Raw genomic sequence first — 23,458 nt, forward strand, 5'->3', positions numbered from 1 at the left:
AAAAGGATTACTCTGATAAATCTCTGAGAGTCAAAAGAAATAATACTTTCAAAAAGGGGGCATCTTATAAATCCAATAGCCATTTTTATGCCTCATCGAGCAAAAATAAGATTTGTAAGCATAATCTTTCATGCATGCACAAAACTTGCTTATTCTGTGAAATGTAATGGTACATTCAGTTTGCTTGTCCATCTAGAAGTGCCAGAGGCTTAGATAAGGAGATGACGTGGGTAGTTATGAAAGCAAACCCCGTAGGACTTGAGGAAGAATGGGATCAAATAAGAATTAAATATTCGTTTTAAATTCTTCCTTAGTTCCTAGGTTTAGGGGCTAGTGAAGACTAAAAGGCTAGGAAGTAGTCTATGTTTAAAATGTCAAATCTCAGTATGTGCATCCATTATACACTATCATTATATACTAAGATCATTAGAAAATATAGCCAATATGAAATCTCAAATGAAGTATCCAATCTAAACTTACCACGAATATATATCATAATGATTGGATCAAATATGAAAACATTGGCTATAACATACTTGAATGAACTCCATTTTCAAATGGACTTGACATTCTTGCTTGGTAAATAATTCTAAATGCTTGACCCATGCTTAAAAATAAAACATCTTAAGTTAAGCAACTGTTGTCCATTGCACAGAGATGAGTTTTAGGGATCCATCCTATTCTATATATCTTTAACCTTAATCTCATTAATCAAAATCCAGTTATTACTCTAGGTATAAGCACCAATGATAATAAATTCCATATATGCTAGTGCTAATTAACAAGACATTCCTCATAATCATAATTAGAGGCAACCACTAAAGGATTTTAGTTTCACAGATTAATCAAAATGTTCAATTTGAACTTAAAATATAAAAATCCTCTAATCTTGGTTCACCATCTCCTCCATAGGAACTCCTTGTCAAACCAAAATCACATCTAGTAAAGTTCCTTCCATTCATCGGCTTGCATCATGACATAAATCATGATCATATCTAAAGGGTACTTGCCATCCTCCAAAAAGCATAGTCCTAAGAATTCATACTCCTAAATGCTCTTTGCTAAAATTGTCAGGACATAATATTTTACTTGTTTATCATAAATAATCTCCTACTTCTTTATGAATACTCTTCTGAAACTAACAGAAATTTAAATTGATAAGAGTATTTATCCAAATTCGCTTCACAGTCTCTCAGTCTTTCAAGTCAAATCCTTAGAGCTTTGTATCCTTTCAGTTTTGTGAGATGGCTAATATGATGGCCATAGGTTTCAACATACATGAAAATGCAATAACTTAGAGACCTGTGCACGTACAATTAAAGTTAAAGCCATCTAACCTTATGCCTCTCGCACATATTGAGATTCATAAGAAAAGAGGCAGACATAGGCTTATCATCTTAATAAATATTCATTGTGACTTTTTGGTCCGATAAACCTAAAACATTCATCGCCAAGATTAAATCATTGAAAATGTTAAAACACTTGGCTAAATATTTGAAAATTCAAAAGGGCATAAAATGAGTAAGTGCATAACTCAGGGGGAGCATTTCCATTTCATGGCTATATACTTTGAATACTGGCTATATACTTTGAATACTCTTATGATATTTATATCCATATGCCCTCATGTTAAATGGATGACAAATTACTATCCATAACATATTGATTGGTTAAATATTTTGATGGATAGTTTTTATTTTTTATTTTATTGTTGCTTACTACTGGATTGCATGCTTGTATTGAAAGTCTCATGCATGGTGGATGCAGTAATATGAATTGCATGCTGGTAGTGGATTATATGTTTTTGCATACTTGAATTGTTTTATCTATTGAGAACAACCACATTTCAGGTTTTATAGGAAAATGTCCAATTTACAGACGGCATACAACCGAATCTTTGTTAGATTTTTCCCAAAATAATGCCATGTAGAAAGATGACTATGATAAAATGAATGTTAAAATATTTTTGAAATGATGAGTAAAAACTAAATGAAAATTAAACTTCATCCTTACATAATCATCAAATATTTAAGGGGAGCTGAGCTCTAGTTTTAGAGAAAGAGCATAAAGGACTCATTTGCATCATATTTAGCTTTTTGAATATTGAGGCTCTTCCAAGAACCTTGAACATCATACCATGTGCTTAAAGCTTCATAATTTGATATGGATTCTTCTCTAGGTTATGAGTGCTATTGCAATGCCTTAATACATATTCTCTAATGCATCTATAGTCTATAGGGAGACTATACTGATCAAGTGATAAAGATAGCTTTAATGAATACTCAGTATAGTTGTTCTTTTGGAAATGGCTTATACTACTAGGCATAGCAAAATTAGTCTCTAACTAGTATAAGCAATTTATTTCATCTAAGTCGGGATTCAAATCGATAGAGGGAGCATCCAAAATTAAATCCTAATTTGTTATGCTCACCAATATGTTTAGCTTAGTTCTTGGATGAATTCATTGTGGCATGTGCTAAAATGTATTTACTTTATTGAAAATCTTATGATGAAATATGTTATTTTGCCACAATCATCTGTAGCCATATAATCCTTATTTTAAATTGTTTGATGTATTTAGGATCTTTGTGGTTGATTTTTCTGGTTATTTTATGAATTGTGCTTAACAGCTCAACTAGAAAAAATGTTGCTTGCTTGCCTGAAGTTAAAGTTAAAGTTTCTTTTTCAGTAAGCACACCCCCAGTACCTTTTGATAAATCTCAAAGATGAAGCTCTTTTTATTTGTTTTATGGTAAGAAATACCTTAAAAGCCAAAATTCCTTATATCTTGCCTTACTATTATATATATATAATTTTTTTTATAACTAGTTTGCTGATCATATATGAAAATGCATGTGAACCAATTAGATTGAATTCATACTCAAACCCATACTTGTCTTCATATGTTGTGCACTTTGAACTCATATCTTTCACGAGTCTTATGAAGTGTTTTAATTGCAAAGGTTTGTGGATAATTCTAGCCCAACAATGTTTAACATGTATCTTTAATCTTTTACTGACCAATTATACTGTTGCATGTGTTTTATTGCATAGTGTTTTTTTTTTTTCAATCAACAGTACAAGTTTTAAATGCCCAAGTTTTTAAATCAAAAGGGGGATAATTTTAATGCTCAAATGGTTTTATAACTTAGCCCTTTTTCTGATGACAAAAGGGGAAGAATTCTTTTGAGCAAAATGTTTGATAAATTTTTTTAAAGGGGATTAATTAAAAGAGGTTAAAATATTTGAGCTATGTGCACCATGCATTTGTGCCTCATTGTTAAAACAAGATGCATTTTTTTTAATGTCTTCTTTTGTGTATATGCTTGAATTATGATGTTTGTATTTAAATTATGCATACTCTTAGGAGAAGCCTTTTTACACTAAACCTCATTTTGCTCTCGTGTGTTTGTCATCATAAAAAAGGGGAAGATTGTTGACTTTTTGAGTCCGATCCCTGGTTTTGATAATGACAAACCGCAAGTTACTTGTGTGTGTATTCAATGCTTGAAGCGGGCTTAATACTTTAGCACACACATAAGGAAGAAATGGAAGCCAAGAGAAACATAAAGACCATATCATCTGGCATATTCCATGACGAATTTGAGGATCAAAAGAAGAGGAAGAAGAAATTTGTTCTTTATTATAAATGCATTATTGTTGTTAATTGGGCCTGTAATAATGTATGACATGCATGATATGAATGAACTCAAAAAGTATAGTCTGACCATAGGGAAATCAAAATACCTTAGGCAGACTTCGGTCGACTGACATTGGATTATTTGACTTAATTAAAAAGCCTCAGTTAACCAAACCCTTTGCCTAAAAACTTTTCAAAATTACTAAAAACTTTTAAAAGTTTTTAGAATAACCTTGGGGTCAAATTGAGGACAAAATAGTAAACTTTAATACCCTCGGTCGACCGAGCCACTGTTCGCCCCGGAGTCAAAGTGTTGACCATGTCTTGGTCGACCGAACTGTTTTTGAACTAACCTTCCTTGGTCGATTGACTTATACAAATTTACTTTTTCCAACTACTTGGACGATTGAACTTATAGTTCAAAATAGCCTTGGTCGACTGAACTAATATGAGTAGCCGACCAACCTTTTGTCTTGGTCGACCGAACCTATGAAGGGTTTCGATCACCCAACAATGGTCGACCATTGATTTTCTTGGTCAATTGAACCATTTAAAATTTGAATTTCCTATGAGTACTCAGCCAACCACCGGTTTTCCTCGGTCAACCGAACTCCCATGTTTGGTCAACCGGCCCAAGCCTTAGTCGACTAAACCTCTCGGGTCAAACCATTTTTTAAATGCTTAAACATGCTTAAAAGTTAATTAAATAATTTTAAAAATGACCAGTGTGTCCCCAACGGTCATATTTTGGCCAAAGTCTATATATACCCCCTTATAACTCATAATTAGTATGGTAATTAGTCTAAAAATTCTCTCAAATTTTTATACCTTATTTTTATCCCTTCAAGCTAGATTTTCATCTTCTCTTGGTTGTTTATTTGGAAAATCATTTTGAGAGAGGGTGTTTTATTTATTCTTGGGCATTTGTTTTACTCTCATCTTGCATTCATTTTTCAAATCATATCTTTTGAGAGTAAATCCATAGCTTCTCCCACATATTTTATTTGATAAATATCTTTGGGAGTAATTGATAAATATCTTTGGGAGTAAATCATTCTTTGCTTGTGTATCTTGCACATTCATTGCAAGATTCAAAGGCTCACGTGCTTGTGCTTGCAAAAATATTTTGAGCCATAACCCCAGACTCTCCAACACTTCATTTGGAAAAATATTTTTCGAGAAAAAGGTTTATTTGGGCATAAAATCTTTGAGCACTCATTATATACATTTTTATTCAAAGATTATTTTTGGTAAAAATACATTCCCACTTTGACCTTATTTTCATATCATACGTGAGTGTATTGAGCATATTGTTGTACATCACCTGCTTGTATTAGAAGCATTACATTTGTACACAATTATTTGATTATCTATTGTATTCCTAATGGGTCGTTGGAAGAGGGAGACTAGTTCTGTGAATAGTCCCGAATTGCTTAGGCTCGGTTAGGAGGGCACCGAACTGGTTCAGACTCGGTTAAGATAATTAGGTGCACCATCCTGTTAAGGTATTGTAAAAGTTGGGGTCAGCCCTATTAATCTAACATGGGGAATTCCCTTGCCCAGTAAGGAGATGGAGGTTGTGAACAGTGTTGCTCCACCCGTAAGTGAGCAAATTTAGTGAATTCTCTTACTTGTGAGCTTGAGGCGGAAACATAGACATTTTTGGTCGAACCTCTATAACATTTCTTGTGCTAGATTTTAATTTCCGCAATTTAAATTCTTGCACTTGAATGTTAATGTTTTATTATTGTGTTTGATAAGAATTATTAAGCCTGCTCTATATACTTTGAATATTTGTTTGGTTAATTGCTTGAGGAATTGAGACTATTGTAGAAAGACCTTAGATCGTGTACTACTGACTCCGATTTGAACCAAACCTATGAAGGATAATTTTTAAATACCCAATTCCCCCCCCCCCTCTTGGGAATACACCAATTCTAACAGAGTTTGACCAAACAAATGTAGGTGGAGCAGTTGTAGTGGCCTACTTGTGGAGATAAACTGTTTCTTTTTGAATTTTGGCTTGGTTTGTTTACCAAGTTGACAAGCATCACAAATCTTGTCCTTTATAAATTTAGTTAAAAGAAGATACATGCTAACCTGACCTAATCTCCTATGCCATAACCAATTAACTTCACTAACTTTTGAAAAGCATTTTACATCTCGTGAAGCTAAATTTTTAAAGCTAATAGTGTAGACATTTTCAAAACGGTTCGCACAAAAAAGCACTTTATGTTCATTTGAATTTTCAACTATACAGTTATCCTGTTTGAAGGTAACATTAAAGCCTTTATCACATAGTTGACTAATACTCAATAAATTATATTTTAATCCTTCAACAAGCAATACATTCTCAATAACAAGAGAGGGTTCCTTACCAACCTTCTCGACTCCAATGATTTTACCTTTGACATTATCTCCAAAGGTGAACTTTGATTTGTCTCCCGTCATGTGCCATGAGCATCCATTATCCATGTACCACTTATCTTTTGAGGAGGATGACCTGAAGCATGCCTACAAAAGAAATTTAGGTAACCACTTTTGGTACCCAAATTTTATTGGGTCCTTTCAGATTAGTGTTGGGTTCACTTTTTACTTTCCAAACCATTTTTGTTTTAGCATCTTTGTTTTTTGTATGGGCAATCAAATTTGATGTGGCTTTTCTTTTTACATAAGTAGCATGTAGTATACGTATAGGAATCATTTGAAGGGGTATAAGATTTTGACTCTTTCACAAAATATCCCATATACAAATTTTTATTTTTCTTGTTTTCCTTGCCATTAAAACTGATTCCTTCTTTTTCCAAAGGCCTTCTTTGAGCACCTACAAGTTTTTCAAAATTACTTTTTCCATTTGTAAACTTGTAAATAATTTTGGAATTGTCTTCCAATTTTCTTTCTAAGTTTGCAATTTTCAAATCTTTATCCTTTAGCAAAGTGGATAAGACTCCTTCAAGTTTTCTAAATTCTTTGTTAATTCTTTATTTTCATTTTTCAACAACGTGTTCTTTTTAGTCATCTTAACAAGAATCTTGTGTGCATGAAGTAGTTATTTTTGCAATTCTTCATATGAAGGCATGCAATCATTAACTAAATCATTATTGAAATCATTATATGAGGTAAAAAAAAGAAGACTATACCTCGTGATCGTCAAGTGCCATTAAACAGAGGTACGCTACTTCATGACCACTTAAGTCACTATCTGAACTACTGGAGCTCAACTCGTCCCATGTGATGGCCTTTATTGCCTTCATTTTCTTCTTGAAGTCCTTCTTAAGAAAAGGACACTCTGGCTTGATGTGGCCAACCTTTTTATAGTTGTAGCAAGTGGGAGGATCTGACTTTTGCTCTCTCTTACTTGATTATCCTTTTTCCATCTTTGAGCTTCTAAATTTTCTTGCAAATTTCTTATTCTTTTTAAAGAACTTACTGAATCTTTTAGTCAGTAGGGTCATGTCTTCATCAATATCCTCATTAGCTTTGTCCTAGAGCTCTTTGCAAAAGCCTTGAGAGCAGTAGCCTTCTTTGTTCTATTCTACTCATTTATGCTCTCATTGATGGCCATTTCGTAGGTGAGGAGAGATCCAATAAGCTTGTCTAGTGTCATGGCTTTTAGATCTCTTCCTTCAGTGATAGCTGTTGCTTTTAGCTCCCGGATGGAAAGTAATTCTCTGAGCACCTTCCTAATCATCTTATAAGAGGGGTATGTTTTCCCAAGTGCATTAAGACAGTTAAATGATGTGTGCAAATTTGATGTATATGGAAGATATAGATTCATTGGGAATCATTTTGAAAGCTTCGTATTCACTTGTGAGCATATCAATACGACTATCTTTAACATCCTTAGTTCGCTTATATGTAATTTCTATCTTCTCCCAAATCTCTTAGAACTTTTGCATTCCATGATCCTATTGAATTTGTTTACATCTAAAGCACAATACAAGGAGTTCATAGCACTATGTTGACTCTTTGAGTCAAATCCTGTTTTGATAATGACAAATAACTTGGTATTTGATCTGTGCATTAAGATTGCAAACATGAACAATATTTAGCATGCACGGAAGGTTAGAAAGTCATGGAAGCCATGAGGATTAAAGGATATACAGCTTGACACAATCCATAGAAATAAAAGAGTAGAAGAATGATGCAAGCATCAAGTTCAAGATCGTCATGAGAATAAGTATTTAGAACTGAATGTATTTACTTATTTCATATGATTTAATTCGAAACTCAAAATATACCCTAAACTGACCTTAGGACTCATACATCTCATGAAAATATTTTAGGGGTTATTCATTGACTTAGAGACTCTATTTAAAACCCCGAAAAATATTTTATAAAGAAGCAAAGCAAGAAAGCAAAAATAGTTTTTGAAAACAAAATAAAAAAAACTGAAGTTGTACTGTTCAGACGACTGAGGATTACCCTCAGTAGTTTGAAGTTTTACTTCATACGTCTGAAGAATTTTCTCAGAAGATTGAAAAATTAGTTCAGTCATCTGAAGAATTAATTATGAAACACATAACAGGCAGAACACCTTTAGAAATTTGAACCGTAAAGTTCAGTCATCTAAATTAGGGACTTCAGAAGATTGAACCCTCAGTTCAGTCATCTAACCCTGTGTTCAGACTACTATTTTCAGTGCTTTAAGGAACATCAGACGTTTGAACTCGAATCTTTAGTCGTTTAAACCTATGGGAAGTTTAGAAATCTGATCTTTAGCAAGAAAACAAGCTGGTTATACACTTGATCAAATTGATCCAATGGTCAGGACTTATCCTAAGGCCGAGATTACCTATATAATCAACCTCTAAACCCTAGTGTCTCAACTTTGGTAATAGCATTGGGAGCCTTGTGCGTATACACATCTCTGAACATTGTTGAACTTATTGCTAAGCTCTTGTCTACGATTTCAACACGTTTACTTTATATTAAAGCTTAGGCTGCATTAATTTTGAAAAGGGGTTCCAGCAACTATTGTGCAACTTTGGTAATGAGATTTGGTGATCAAACTAAGTGTTTGCTTGTTCTCAAAGAGTTTTTCATCTTACAGACTTATCATTGAATATTCATTTTGAGAAGTTGACCTTGAGTTATTTTATATATATATATATATATATATATATATATATATATATATTTTTGTAATATCACTAATTTAGAAAAGCTTTTGTTTAAAACTAAAATCTTGAAGAAAGTTTTAAATATATCTTCATTCAAAGGGTTGCTATTTGATTAGTGTAAGAAGTATTTGATTGCAAATCCTAAGAACCTCTAAATACATATTATTGAGGGATATTATTTTTCAAACATAGTATTTAAATCTTTACTATATTCAAAGTCATTTATTTATTCAAAGATCCAATGTTACAGATTATTGATAGTAAGAATATAGATCTGCGCATTATCAAAGATTATTTTTGAAATAATCTTGTTTTCTAATCTTGCTTAAAGTATTCTGAAATCGAACCTTATTGTTTCTCCAAAGCATTTATTTATAAAATCACATTTGGGAGATATTGATTTAAAAGATTGATTTGTAAAGCATATCATTCATATAATGATATCATTGTTACATACATATTGAGTTTCAAGTTTATCATATGAATATGTGTTAGGTTTTCCATTTTACTCACTAGTTTTTTTAGAAGCAATATTGAGTTTTTGCATTTGAAATTTTATATTGTAATCACGGTTCGGGTTGTGAACTGGGTGAGGAGAAAGTTGTGCCTCTTATAAGTAGCAGATTGTAAGGGAAGCTCCGTCTCGATTAAAGGAGCAGGGATTTAGTGGAATCCTTGAGTGGGTTGCTCAAGGCGAGGACATAGGCCGGGTTGGCTGAACTTCGTAAAATTATGTTTGCCTTCTCTCTTCCCTTATCTTTTTAATTTTCACTTGCATTTCATTATCAGCTTTTGCATGTTTGTATGTTGATTTATATTATACGCACTTGATAATTAATTGGGTAAAATAACATTTAATGAAATAATAATTTGAATCAATTTCAAGACCCTGCAATTAATTTGTTAAATATTGAAATAGGGAGTAAGTGGTAAAATAAACTTAAAGATGTTAGTTTTGGTGTATTCCCAAAAGGAGGGGGGGGGTGAATTGGGGATTTAAAAAATTTATCCCTAGGTCAACCAATCTAGCAACAACATTACACAAACTTAGGGTCTTTCTATTTAATTATAAACTTAATCAACACATGTACTACATATAATGAATCAAGCATACAATATACATGTGTTGAAAATAAAAGTGTGAAAAATAAATTTTTGGAAATATAAAGAACACACACGATATGTTATCGGGGTTCGTCCAACTGTGCCTACATCCTTGCCTTAACTACACTAGTACAAGGATTCCACTAATGCTCACTTAACGGGTAGAGCGGCATCAATTACAACTAGGTTAATTCAAGGGTCTGACCTCAACCAACACGCCTTACCAAGATGAAGCACCTAAATTTCCTAATCGGGGGTAAGCTAGTCCAGGACTATTCCACGGGACTAGTCTCCCTCTTCAGGTCCACGCCTGAAATACAATCAATATAAAATTTTCATACAAATAAACGTTTCTTATACAAGTAGATATGTACTACTACGCACAATATAATCAATGCACCTCAATGATGTAAGAACTATAAGCTTGGTGCTCTACGTGTGCAATCAGCACTCAGAATAATAACTTTATCTAATCAATCACAAGAGTTGTTTGAAAAATATTATAGCTTGTGAAAATATTTGCACAACAAAAATATAGCTATAGGAATCTTGTAATAACAATGCAAAGATTCTTAAGCTTATGAGTTTATCCCAACACAAGATTTTATCAATAAAAATATGTGGGATAAACTAGGCTAAACTCCCTAAAATCAATATCAAATATTCAAGCGAGACAATGAGAGTATTAGCAATACCTAATAAGAACTAGCACAATTTGTAAACTCCCACAATGATGAGATGTACCAAGGGAATGAATATATGAGAGTGTTTGGAGTGGAATAGGCAAAAATAAGCTTTTGAGATTTAGAGGATTTTTCACTAATTATATTGCTAATCTCACTTTAATTTTTCAAATGGGCCCCTATATATAGAGAATGACAAAATTATAATCGTTGGGGGACACATAGGGCATTATTAAATTTATTTTAAAAAGTTTAGCAAAATTAACCCTGTTTAACCCTTTAATCTCGGGTAAAATAAATTTAACTCGAGAAGGTTCGAGTGGCTGAACTGAGGTTCGGTCACCCAAATAAACTCATTTTTAAAAACCCTTTAAAATAGTTTGGCAGCCCGAGTCCTAGTTCAGTAGCTTGAAAAAAAGTTAGAAACATTTGCTCTGAGGTTCAGGTGCCTGGGTATTGGGTCGGTAGCCCAAACACAAGAGTTCGGTCGCCCGGGGTATGATTTGAACGGAAATGCTTGGCAGCCTGAGTTGGTGAACAGTCTTTTTCAAAGGGTTTGGGTGCCTGAGGGCAATGCATTCATTCTAGTTTGGTAGCTCAAACCAAGGTTAAACTGCTGACTTTCTAGCAATTCGGGCGCCCGAGGAGTTTTGAACTCTAGGGGTTCGGTCGCCCGACCTCTCATAGTTTTTCCTATTAAGTCCAATTTTAACTTCAACTAATTCCCCTGATATTTTAAGTGATGTTGGGGACTTTCTTACGTGCAAGTGCTGGGACCTAGGGTTTTTCTAAGGCCTTTTTAAGTACGCCAAAAAACTTGACGTCGGTTAACCAAACCTTAAGGTCTTGAGCTTATAAATTCTATATGCATGATATGCAGATTATTACAGAACTTTTTGAAATGAAATTATTACAGACCTAATAACATTACAACAAATAATATATGTGTCGGGGTCTTCACTTCTCTTCAGGTTGCCGCATGCCATTATATGGACTTGTCAATGAGAACCTACACACAAACTTGACAACCATTAAATACCAGAGTATTTTTCATTATCAAAACTAGGAATGACCCATAGGGTCAATAAAATATTTTTAAAATACCCAATTCACCCTCCTCTTAGGATTACAATTGAATAAACATTTGGTATCAGAATGGATTTACATAAACTTAACTGTTCATTTTGTAAAAAGATCACATGACACACATCGGTGTAACTCCATTCGGTGAGGGACACTCGTCCACTAGACCACCAATTTTTTGTGGTGTAAATTACACCTACTAGAAAAGAAAAATGAGTATATATCTTTTAAATGTGGATTGGAAAGTGTGGAAAATTGTTTTTAAGGAAAACCATGTTCCCATGAGAGTAGTTGACAAGGTAAATGTTCCTAAGAGTAAAGACAAATATAAAGGAAGACTAGAAATCTGTGCAAATAAATGCTACTACAATGAATTTGTTATTTTGTGCACTAGATGTAAATGAATTTAATAGGGTGATGGTCTGTAACACTACTAAAGAGATTTGGGAAAAATTAGAAGTCACATATGAAGGTACTAAGGAAGTAAAAGATAGTAGAATAGACATGCTCACTAGTGAATATGAGGCATTTAAAATAACTGCTGATGAATCTATTCAATCCATGTACACTAGATTCATACACATCATGAATTCTTTAAATGTTCTTGGTAAATCTTACCCTACCTATGAGTTGATCAGGAAAATACTTAGGGTACTACCTCTAGTTTGGGAAGCTAAAGCTACAGCAATAACAGAAGGGAGAAATCTGAAGGAGATGTCTGTTGATGAACTAATTGGATTGCTCATCACCTATGAGTTTGCAATAAATGAGAGGAAGAATGAGCAAATTAAAGCAAAGAAAGCTACAACACTTAAGGCATCATCTCACTACTCCAGTAAGGGAAGTGATTCAGAATTGGATGAAAACATGGCACTTATCACTAAGAAATATGGAGAGTTCATGAGAAAGAACAAGAAATACATCAGAAAATTCAAGGACTTAAAAACAGAAAAGGGTGAGTCAAGCAGAAGGAAGCAAAAGGACCTCCCATGTGTTATAACTGTAGAGAATTTGGACATATCAAGCCAGATTGTCCCTAGTTGAAGAAAGTGTCTAAAAATAAGAAGAAGAAAAAGGCTCTAAAGGTGAGTTGGGACACTCATAGTACCTGTAGTTTAGAATCTGAATCCAGTGATGATGAGATTGCAAATCTGTGTCTGATGACTCATGATAACCATGAGGTACAATCTTTTTGTTCTGCTTCATCTTACTATTCAAGTGATTCATAAAATGAAAATGACATGTTTTCTCATGATGAATTGCATCAGGAATATCTGTATACCCTTAAAATGCTTGAGGAAATGAATAAGAAAAATTCTAGTTTGAAATTAAAATTGAAAGAATTTTCGAAATTAGTTGAAAGTCAAAATGAATCTCATGCATCTCTCATGAAAGATAAGGATTTGAAAATTGAGGAGTTAGAAAAGAATTTGAAAGATAAATCTAAGATTATTTGTAAATTTACAGAAGGTCAAAATGATTTTGAAAAACTGCTAGGAGCTCAAAGAAATTCCCTAGAGAAGGAAGGTCTTGGTTTTAATTGGAAGGAGAATCTAAAATAAAGACATCTCTACATTGGATATTCTGTAAGAGAGTCAAAATTGTATGTTCCAACTAAAGACTATCATATAAATATTACATATTTTAAATGTAAGAGGTTGGGTTACATAAAATTTGACTATCCTTTCAAAAATAAAGATGTCAAAATTAAGAAAGTCTGTAAAGTCAAAGAAGAATCTAGTACTAAGCCCTATGGACCTAAGAAAATCTGGGTACCAAAAGTAGTTATCTAATTATGTACTGTAGATGTGCTTGACATTGTCCTCCTTGAAGGACAAGTGGTATATGGATAGCGGATGCTTGCAACATATGAAAAGAGATAAAGCCAAATTCGCATATTTCATATCCAAAGATGAAGGATTCGTTACATTTGGGGATAACTCTAAAGGTAAAATCATTGGAGTTGGTAAGGTTGGTAAGGAACCTTCACTTATCATTGATAACATGTTATTAGTTGATGGATTAAAACATAACTTATTGAGTATAAGTCAACTATGTGATAAAGGTTATAAAACCTCATTTGAACATGAAAAATGCACTGTAGAGAACAAATCTGAAAACAAAATATTGTTTACTGTTGATCATCATGAAAATGTCTACACCACTAGCCTTGACAATCTTACTTCTTAACATGTTACTTGTTTTTCTGCTATAAATGAGATTATTTGGATTTGGTATAGGAGACTAGGTGTAGTGACCTGAAGAATAATAGTATTTAAATAATAATGAGGGAGAGAAATGGAAACAAAAACAGAAGGAGAAAATTTCAAGAAGTACTAGGCTTCGTCGACGAATACAGGGATTCGTCGACGAAGGTCTTCAGGATCTTGTCAACAAGGTATCGTCTCGTCGACGAGAAAATACCAAGCCGCGGATTTGGGCTACTCTGAATTTCGTTGACGAAGGGTGAGGTTCGTCAACGAATTTACTGAAGGACTCATCGACGAGGTGACATGTCTCGTCGACGAATTTGGCCCTATAAGTAGTGAAAAATTGGATTTTTATCACATTTTAAGGCTTTTCTCTCTTTCCTCTCTCTCACCTATGGACTCTCTCCCTTCTCTCTTCGATTTCGGCCCCGCCAGTTGCTGGATTAACGATCCGAAGCCACTACGACGCTCTTGGCGAAGTTCTCTGCAAGTCTGTCAGAGCGAATCGTTGGTGAAATGAAGTTGGGTTTCATCCCAAATTCAAGGTAAGGCCTTTTAGTCCATTTTTGGCTTTTGACAGTTATAGAAAATGATGTAGACGAAGAAATACTGATATTCTGTTCTGACAAATGTTGTTTTCAGGGTGTTGTGTAGGAGGCCCTACGGGTGTTAAGCCAGTATACCATAGGGGCTTTCTAGTAGTCAAGTAAGGGAAATATGCTATGTTAGGAAATTTTGAAATATTATATAGTTTATTACATTATGAAAATTATGTATTAAAGTATGGTGTGGCTTGAGAATATGAATATAGTACGAAGATATGATTTATGAATTTTAGTATCATGATTTTATGCATTTCAGTATTATGATTATACGAATTCTAGTACCATGATTATACGAATCTCAGTACCATGATTATACGAATTTCAATACTATGATTATGCAGTTATCAGTGTTATGATTATACAGTTCTCAGTATTATGACATATGAATTACAGTTATAGTTTATGCAGCATCATGGTTATTACAGTTATTTCAGAATCATGGTAAATTAGATAGTGGTATATAGAGATATATTATATAATATCATACCCTGTTAGACTATGTAGTTACAGAGCATGGTACTGTTGCTACAAATATTTATGTTATGAGTGCAACCACCTATTTAGATAATACGTGGTAGTAGGTTGATCACTTAGGCCCTTGACGTGGACAGACTCCCCATCAGATATGGGTTGAGGTGGGCATATCAGACCGATGTAGTATAGTGATTTACCCTAGTCGGCCAACCAGTGTAGATCCCGCCTACGTGCCGCACAACCCTGTCACGAGGGGTTAAATCATGACATACAGTTTTCCATAGGGAAAGTTTTCAGTTACTATTACGTATATACAGATTTACAGAAACCGGGAATATACTTACGTACATTAGAAGTATTTTGAATAGTAACCTACAATATTGTTATGTTAAGCAACATGGAAAGGGTGGTGGATTTTATCACTTGTACTGTATTTACATATTTAGTTATACATGATTATATGAAAGTAGATTTTCATAGTATTGTAGCTCATTTGCCACATATTAGTAATAGCATATTTCGTCTTACTGAGCGTTGGTTCATCCCAGTGTTGAATCATTTTTCAGGTGATCCAAGTAGGCGAGTAGACCAGGCTCGTAGATAGAGGGACTTCTGTACTGCCCTGTGAGTAGATAGTGGGTATGTTTATGGAGAATTTTTGTATATCCCAACATAGTTGATGTCACAACCTGCTCATTTTTCCACGTATTTTTTTTTTATAATAATATCATCGTAAAATCAATACTACATATTCCACAATCTAGCTCGGCAGGTCCCCATCCACCTGGACCCGTGGGTACTAGGGATATAACAAAACATACAGCAGAAGCCTACGCAGCAGAAAGTATAGAATCATATACATCTCATCATAATGTGCATAACATATACCAGAGTACTACAATCACTAACTCTCAGTATATACAACCCAAAAATAAATCTAGGGACAATTCCCTCAAAATCTAACTGTCCCTACCAAAACTTACCCTTCGTAGAGGGCAGATAAACAACACTAATTCTGCGGGGCTTTTCCCGCTCTCCTATCCGGGGCTCCTGAAAAGTTAATGAAATATAGGGGTGAGACACCTCTAAGTAAGGGAAATAAACTAATACTAGTGTGTGGCAACATGAGTAATTCGTGTTCAACATATATCATATATAACACATTTAGTACTGTTTCATCAAATCTGGGAAAACATATGTATATATATATATATATATATATATATATATATATATATATATATATATATATATATATATATATATATGTAAATCCACATGGCAGAACATACTGAATTTTCATAACATATCTCAACTTATGTCATAATAATAATAACATAAAATAATCCTGGTAGGTTAGCTAGCTGTTGTCATGTATTACTGATTATGCATCAAAACTACGTAATTGGACGCTTAACCCGGGCTTTACGGTTTATATTTTTAATTAAACATCCAAAATTGTCCAATATTTTAATAAAGTGCCAAAATCATCATTCTTGAACTTTATTGCACTATTTATGAAGTTTTGGTAATTTTTTTGTCGCAGGAAAATTCCCGGGAATCAAAACCGACACTTGTTCGTATTTTGTGCATAACTTTTCCGTCCAAGCTCCGATTGAGACGATTCAAATTTCTAGAGAAAGAGGAAAGGATCATCTACAACTTTTGTGTTTTGAGTTTTGTGAGATACAAGCTACAAAAGACCATAATTTGCGACGAACAGAGAACAAAAAAAAATACAACAATTCGGGTCAAGTTGCCGGGTCAAGTTGGTTGGATCCGAGTCCTAGGGCAGCTTATTTCCTCCTTTAAATATCTTTCTCTTCTTCCCCCTGTTCGGCAGGCAGCCCCGAGGGCTCTCCTCTGCTCTCCTCTCCTCTCTTCTTGCTGTTCTTCTTCTTCTTCTTCTTCTTTGGTTTTTGTTTTTTTTCTCTTTCAATTGCCGCTTTGCCTTTCTCTGCTTCCCTTTCTTTCCTCCCTTGTTTTCTTTAATTTCTTGTAGCCTCTCTCGTTCCTAGTTCCACTCATCCCTGCTCCTCTTCTCTCTCCAATCTCTCATCCTCTTATTCTCACTCTCTCCCTCTCGGTTAATCTTCGTGTCTTTGCAACATCCGGCCAAACAGTGTGCACCAGCTCCGCCGCAGCAACACAGCAGTTCTCTGCTGTCCAAAAATAGCAACACAGCAGTTCTCCTCCTCCACAGCAAACCGCCAGCAGCCAGCAGCAGTCCCTGCTGCCTGCAGGTCCATCTCCACCCCCGACCAGCTGCTGCAACCTGAGTAACACCAGCAGCAACAGTCACAGTAACACAGCAGAAAGCTGCAGAATTGAAGAGCCCTTCTCGGCCAACACTAGCACCACCGAGAGCCACCACCATAGCAGTCTTCCTCAGCCAGAATTCCTCTGTTTCACAGCCAACTCCAGCAACACAGGACTCCTCTCGGCCATGCTCTGTTTTCTCTTACTCTCTCTCTCTTTCTCATCATCTTCTTCTTCTTCTTCTTCTTCTTCTTCTTCTTCTTCTTCTTCTTCTTGTTTTTATTTATTTATTTACTCTATGTTAATTGTTATTTTGTCTTTACTCATTGGATTTTATTAAAGACTTGTTTTTTTTATTTTTATTTTTTTCCTTTATCATTTAGTTAGATGCTCTTTCAATTATAGTTCTTTTTAGTATTAAAGTTTATTGATTTTATGTGTTTAATTAATGAAGTCTAAGATAAAAATAAAAAAAAAATATAGAAAACTAAAATAAAATACAAAGTTTGTGTTTTTATTTCTTGTGTCATGTTATTGTTTAGGTTGATTGATATTTTAATTTTAATTCGCATTTTTGATTCGTGTTAAAGATTCGATTTTATTACGCACGTATGTGTTGATTGAGTTTCCATAGTGTGTGTTTTAATCCCATGTTCTAGGTTACCATCTTTAATTAGTGCGTGTGTCAATGTTTCCTTAGGTAGATTAGAGTTTCCATTCTAGCGTGTTTCAATTCTTTATTTGTAGTTTCAAGTTTTAATTAGTGCATGTCCCAATGTTTCTTCAAGTAAACTAGGATTTCTATTCTTGTTTTCTTTTATTTAGTGCATGTTAATTTCAGGGTTTAAATTGCGTGTTATTTAATTTGTCAAAAGTGAAATTGAACAATCTTGAAATCCCGAATCTGAACTGAGTTCAGTACATTTTTAATTTCGATTGGAAGAACGTAAAATCTGAGATTAAAACGCATTCCCTGAGGAGACGATCTAGCCTTTGGGCTTAATATTACACGACGTAACTCCTATACTTGGGATAGCTTTCGAGCTGCTCATTTTTCGAGTGAGTCAATTACCCCCACATGACTGGGTTGTGTGGCCCGAAGGCGGGACCTGACAGTGGTTGGCCGACCACTGCCAAGTCAATAGCCTAGTCTGTAGGTTCGATGGGTCTACCTAGACTAGTCCGTACACCAGGGGCGATAACAGCACACTTCTTGAAAATAACCACATCGACCATCCAATCTCACATCACTCCGTACAACGGCGTTAACACAGATATCATGATCACGAAGACCATGGACACATAGCAATGGTACCGTGCAAGTGCTAGCCTAAACCAAGCCAACCAGGTTCTGATATCATATACATATAATGAAACCGTGATATATAAATATCTCATATCATTTATTTTCACATCAATCATATCATTTCACATATATACGTGTATCATGAAAATCGTCGGCCTGTACGCCGGTATTACACATTTTATCATAGCTCGGCCTGTACGTCAGCTACATATAGCACAGCCCATACGCTGGAAAATCATATCTCATAGCACGGCCCATACGTCGGTAATCACAGTCACATAGCACGGCCCGTACGCCGGTAAATCACATAGCACAGTCCGTACGCTAGCAAACCACATAGCCCGGCCCGTACGCTGGCAAATCACGTAGCACGGCTTGTACACCGGCAAATCACATCCACATATATATATATATATACGTAAAACATCTCGGCCCGTACGCTGGTTTTCCATCATAAAAATCCATATCATCCACATTCCCAGAAAACAACATTTCACAACATTTTTGTTCATGCCACACAGTAAATTTTCCACATATTCAACATACGATCATTTTCACAGTATTTTGCAAATATAAGACATATATATATATATATATATATATATATAATCATATACATTTTCCATAAATCAAATGATAACTATATATATATATAAGCATTTTCCAAAACAGTACTAGCTTAGTTTATCCCCTTACCTGATCCTTGGAAAACCCCTAATAAAACTGCCCCGCACCGGCAGGGTTCCTAACTCAACACCCTGAAAATGAAAAATCCCAGAATTAAAGTTTAGTATTTCTAAGCATACAATATTTTCCTCAACTGTCAAAAACCCACATATTGAGTAGAAAGTTTTCACCCAAAAGCATTCAAGTTTAACACCTGAGGGGTTTCCTGACCAATACTCCGAAACTAAAAACCCCCAATATTAAACTTCAGTATTTTCATGCACACAACATTTCTTGTAACTAGCGCAAGACCAAATATGGCTTAAAAAGTCTTACCTTAACTTTGGGATGATTTCCAACTAGCTTTTTCCCACGATCCGCTCCAGCAGATTTGGAGAGAACTCTGCCAGGAGCATCATGGTGACTTCGGATCGTTGATCTGACGTAAAAATAGCTCAAAAATGAAGAGAGAGAGAGAGAGAGAGAGAGAGAGAGAGAGAGAGAGAGAGAGTGAGCTGAAGGGGAGAGAGAGAAGAGAGAGAGAGATTTCTTAAAAAAATGAAATAATTCATGGATTTTCGTATATATAAAATAGGATTTCATCGACGAGCTCGACCTTCGTCGATGAGTCCTTCACAAATTTCGTCGATGAGACCTTGTATTCATCGATGAAATTCAGGCTGCCTCAGAAACTCTCTCAGTATTTTCTCGTCGACAAAGCCCTGTGTTCGTCGACGAATTCTCTTAAGCCTTCGTCGACGAAGTCTACGGATTCTTTCTGTTTCCGGTTTCCATTTCCTTTTCCTTATTATTTAAATTTCATTTTAAATTCGGGTCGTTACTTCCTCCCCTCCTTCTAAAGATTTCATCCTCGAAATTTACCGTTCACATACCTCGTCATCCCTTAATAAGGAAAAAGGGTCTACTCATTTTATTAACTACCCTCACTTATGACGGAGGAATACCATGGTTACATTCTGAGTCTTGGGAGATTACATATACAAAAAAAAAACCATTCTCCCAAAACTATGATACTACACTACTCAAAGCCATTACATGTACCTGCCAAAAAGAAATACAACTTAACCACTTATATTTTACCCACTCAGACCTCTTGAAATAAATGTGGATACCTCTGCCTCATCTGCTCCTCAGACTCCCAAGAAACTTCTTCCACTGCATGATTCCTCCACAAAACTTTTACCTGGGGAATCGTCTTGTTACGTAGCTCCTGTACCTTTCTATCCAGAATCTGAACTGGTACCTCCTCATATCCCAGTGAATCACTAAGCTCCAACTCGTCATAACTGATGACATGAGAAGGGTCTGGGACATATTTCCTCAACATAGCAACGTGAAATACGTCATGGATCCTGGACAATACAGGTGGCAAAGCTAGCCTGTAAGCTACCGGTCCCACTTTATCTAGAATCTCAAATGGACCGATAAACCTAGGGCTAAGTTTACCCTTCTTCCCAAATCGCATAACCTCTTTCATTGGAGCTATCTTCAAAAACACGCGATCACCCACGTCAAACTCTAAATTCCTGCGGCAATGGTCGGCATAACTCTTTTATCGGCTTTGACCTGTACTGATCCTGTCCCTGATAAGCAGAACTTTATCACGCGCTTGCTGCATAAGCTCTGGCCCCACTACTCGCCACTCACCCACTTCATCCCAAAACAAAGGAGAACGACATCTTCTACCGTATAAAGCCTCAAACGGTGCCATGCCAATGCTAGACTGGTAACTATCATTATACGCGAACTCTACCAATGGCATGAACTGAGTCCAACTACCCCCAAAGTCAAGTACGCACGCGCGGAGCATGTCCTCAAGTATTTGTATCGTCCTCTCAGTCTGTCCATCTGACTGTGATGGAATGCTGTGCTAAACGATAACTGAGACCCCATAACTTCCTGCAAACTCCTCCAAAATCGTGATGTAAATCGCGGGTCCCCCTTATTGGTTTCAAGGCTTAGACATTCACAGAGGTTGTAGATAGAGTTGCCATCATTGAGAGTGGTATTCAGTGGGGTGTAGCAGCTCAGAGTCAGAGGAAGAGGCTTGTGCCTCAGGGTTTTCAGGCTGGTACTAGTAGGGGTCTATGGAGAGGAGGTCGCGATAGGGGACACCAGAGAAGGATGGCAGGACCTTGTGGGAATTAGGGTGCACCGACGTACCCGGTGTGTCATACGTGCGGGAGACATCATTTAGGGGAGTGCCGGGTAGCCAGAGGTGTATGTTATTGTTGTGGGAGAACCAACCATATGGTATGTGAATGCCCAATTTAGCCAGACTAGGTCCCAACTCCCAGGCCCTATCAGGGAGGACATCAGACAGCTCGGGGAGGATACCAGGCGTCTCGTGGTGGCCAGCAGAGGAATGTGGCCCCAGCGCGATTTTATGCCCTAATGCCAAGTGATGCAAAAGCTGCTACGGATGTGGTGACAGGTACATTTATTATTTTATCACATCCAACTATTGCTCTTTTTGACTCGGGTGCTACTCATTCTTTTATTTCTACATCTTATGTTAAATTATCTGAGAGTGAGACCCAGTCATTAGATATAGCAATGTCAGTAGCTACACCATTAGGATCAGTGATCAGATGTCAAAGGGTACTTAGAGGCTATCCGATAGAAATTCAGGGAAAAGTACTACCAGCAGATCTTATTGTGTTTACTATGTGCGGTTTCGATATAATACTGGGTATGGGCTGGTTGGCTGTCAATCACGCCAGCATTGATTATTTCCAGAAAGAAGTAATTTTCAGACCTCCTAGAGAGCAGGAATTCAGATTCGTTGGTTCACAGGTACGTGCTCCAACACAGTTGGTATCCGTTGTGCAGGCGGACAGATTACTCTTGGATGGAGGTCAGAGGTTTATAGTGTTTGTGAAAGAAGTATCTGAAAATGAGTTGAAGATTGACAGCACTCCAGTAGTACGAGAATTTCTAGATGTTTTTCCAGAGGAGCTACCAGGGTTGCCTCCTGTGCGCTAGGTATATTTTCCCACAGATTTACCTCCGGGGACCGCATAGATCTCTAAGGTTCCTTACCGTAAGGCTCCAGCCGAGTTAGGAGAATTGAAAAATCAGTTGCAAGACTTGTTGAACAAGAGATTTATACGACCCAGTGTATCACTGTGGGGAGCTCCAGTATTGTTCGTAAAGAAGAAAGACGGGTCCATAAGGATGTGTATTGATTACAGGGAGATAAACAAGGTTACTATTAAGAATAAATATCCTCTACCCCGTATAGACGATTTGTTTGATCAGCTCCAGGGTACACGAGTATATTCCAAGATCGACCTCAGATCCGAGTATCATCAATTGAGAGTAAAAGCGGAGGATGTTGCGAAGACAACCTTTAGGATCAGGTACGGGCATTATGAATTTCTCGTTAGGCCATTTGGTTTGACGAATGCCCTGACCGTGTTCATGGACTTGATGAACAGAGTTTTTCACCAGTATCTGGATCAATTTGTAGTAGTTTTCATTGATGATATACTGGTGTACTCGAGGAGTGAAGAGCATGAGGTATATTTGAGGTAGGTGCAGCAGACACTCAGAGAGGAGAAGTTTTATGCTAAGTTTAGCAAGTGTGAGTTTTGGCTTAAGAAGGTGGCATTTTTAGGCCATGAGATCTCAGGAGACGGCATAGCAGTGGATCCTAGCAAGATTGATGCAGTGGTGAGTTGGGCTAGGGCGAGGAATGTGCACGAAGTCAGGAGTTTCTTAGGATTGGCGGTTATTTCCGTCATTTTGTTGAGGGATTTTCAGTTTTGTCAGGACATCTCACACGATTGACTAGGAAAAATGTCAGATTTGTGTGGGATGAAGAATGCAAGCAGAGCTTCCAAGAATTAAAGCAGCGGCTCGTCACTGCACCAGTATTGACGATTCCATCGGGAGGTGATGGTTATGTTATTTACAGTGACGCATCTTTGAAAGGGCTTAGTTGTATGCTGATGCAGCATGATAGGGTGATAGCATATGCGTCCAGGCAGTTGAAAGAATATGAAAAGAACTATCCTACTCACAATCTAGAATTGGCTGCAGTTGTACATGCACTGACGATCTGAAGGCATTACTTTACGGTGAGAGGTGTGAGATATTTTCGGATCATAAGAGCCTAAAGTACTTCTTTACACAAAAAGAGTTGAACATGCGACAGAGGAGGTGGTTGGAACTTATCAAGGATTACAACTGTACCATCAGTTACCACCCAGGTAAAGCAAATGTGGTGGCTGATGCACTGAGTCGTAAATTAGGAGACACAACACAGCTAGCAGCGGTAAT

This window comes from Malania oleifera, chromosome 6 (genome assembly GCF_029873635.1).
Source record: "Malania oleifera isolate guangnan ecotype guangnan chromosome 6, ASM2987363v1, whole genome shotgun sequence".
Classification (NCBI taxonomy): Eukaryota; Viridiplantae; Streptophyta; class Magnoliopsida; order Santalales; family Ximeniaceae; genus Malania; species Malania oleifera.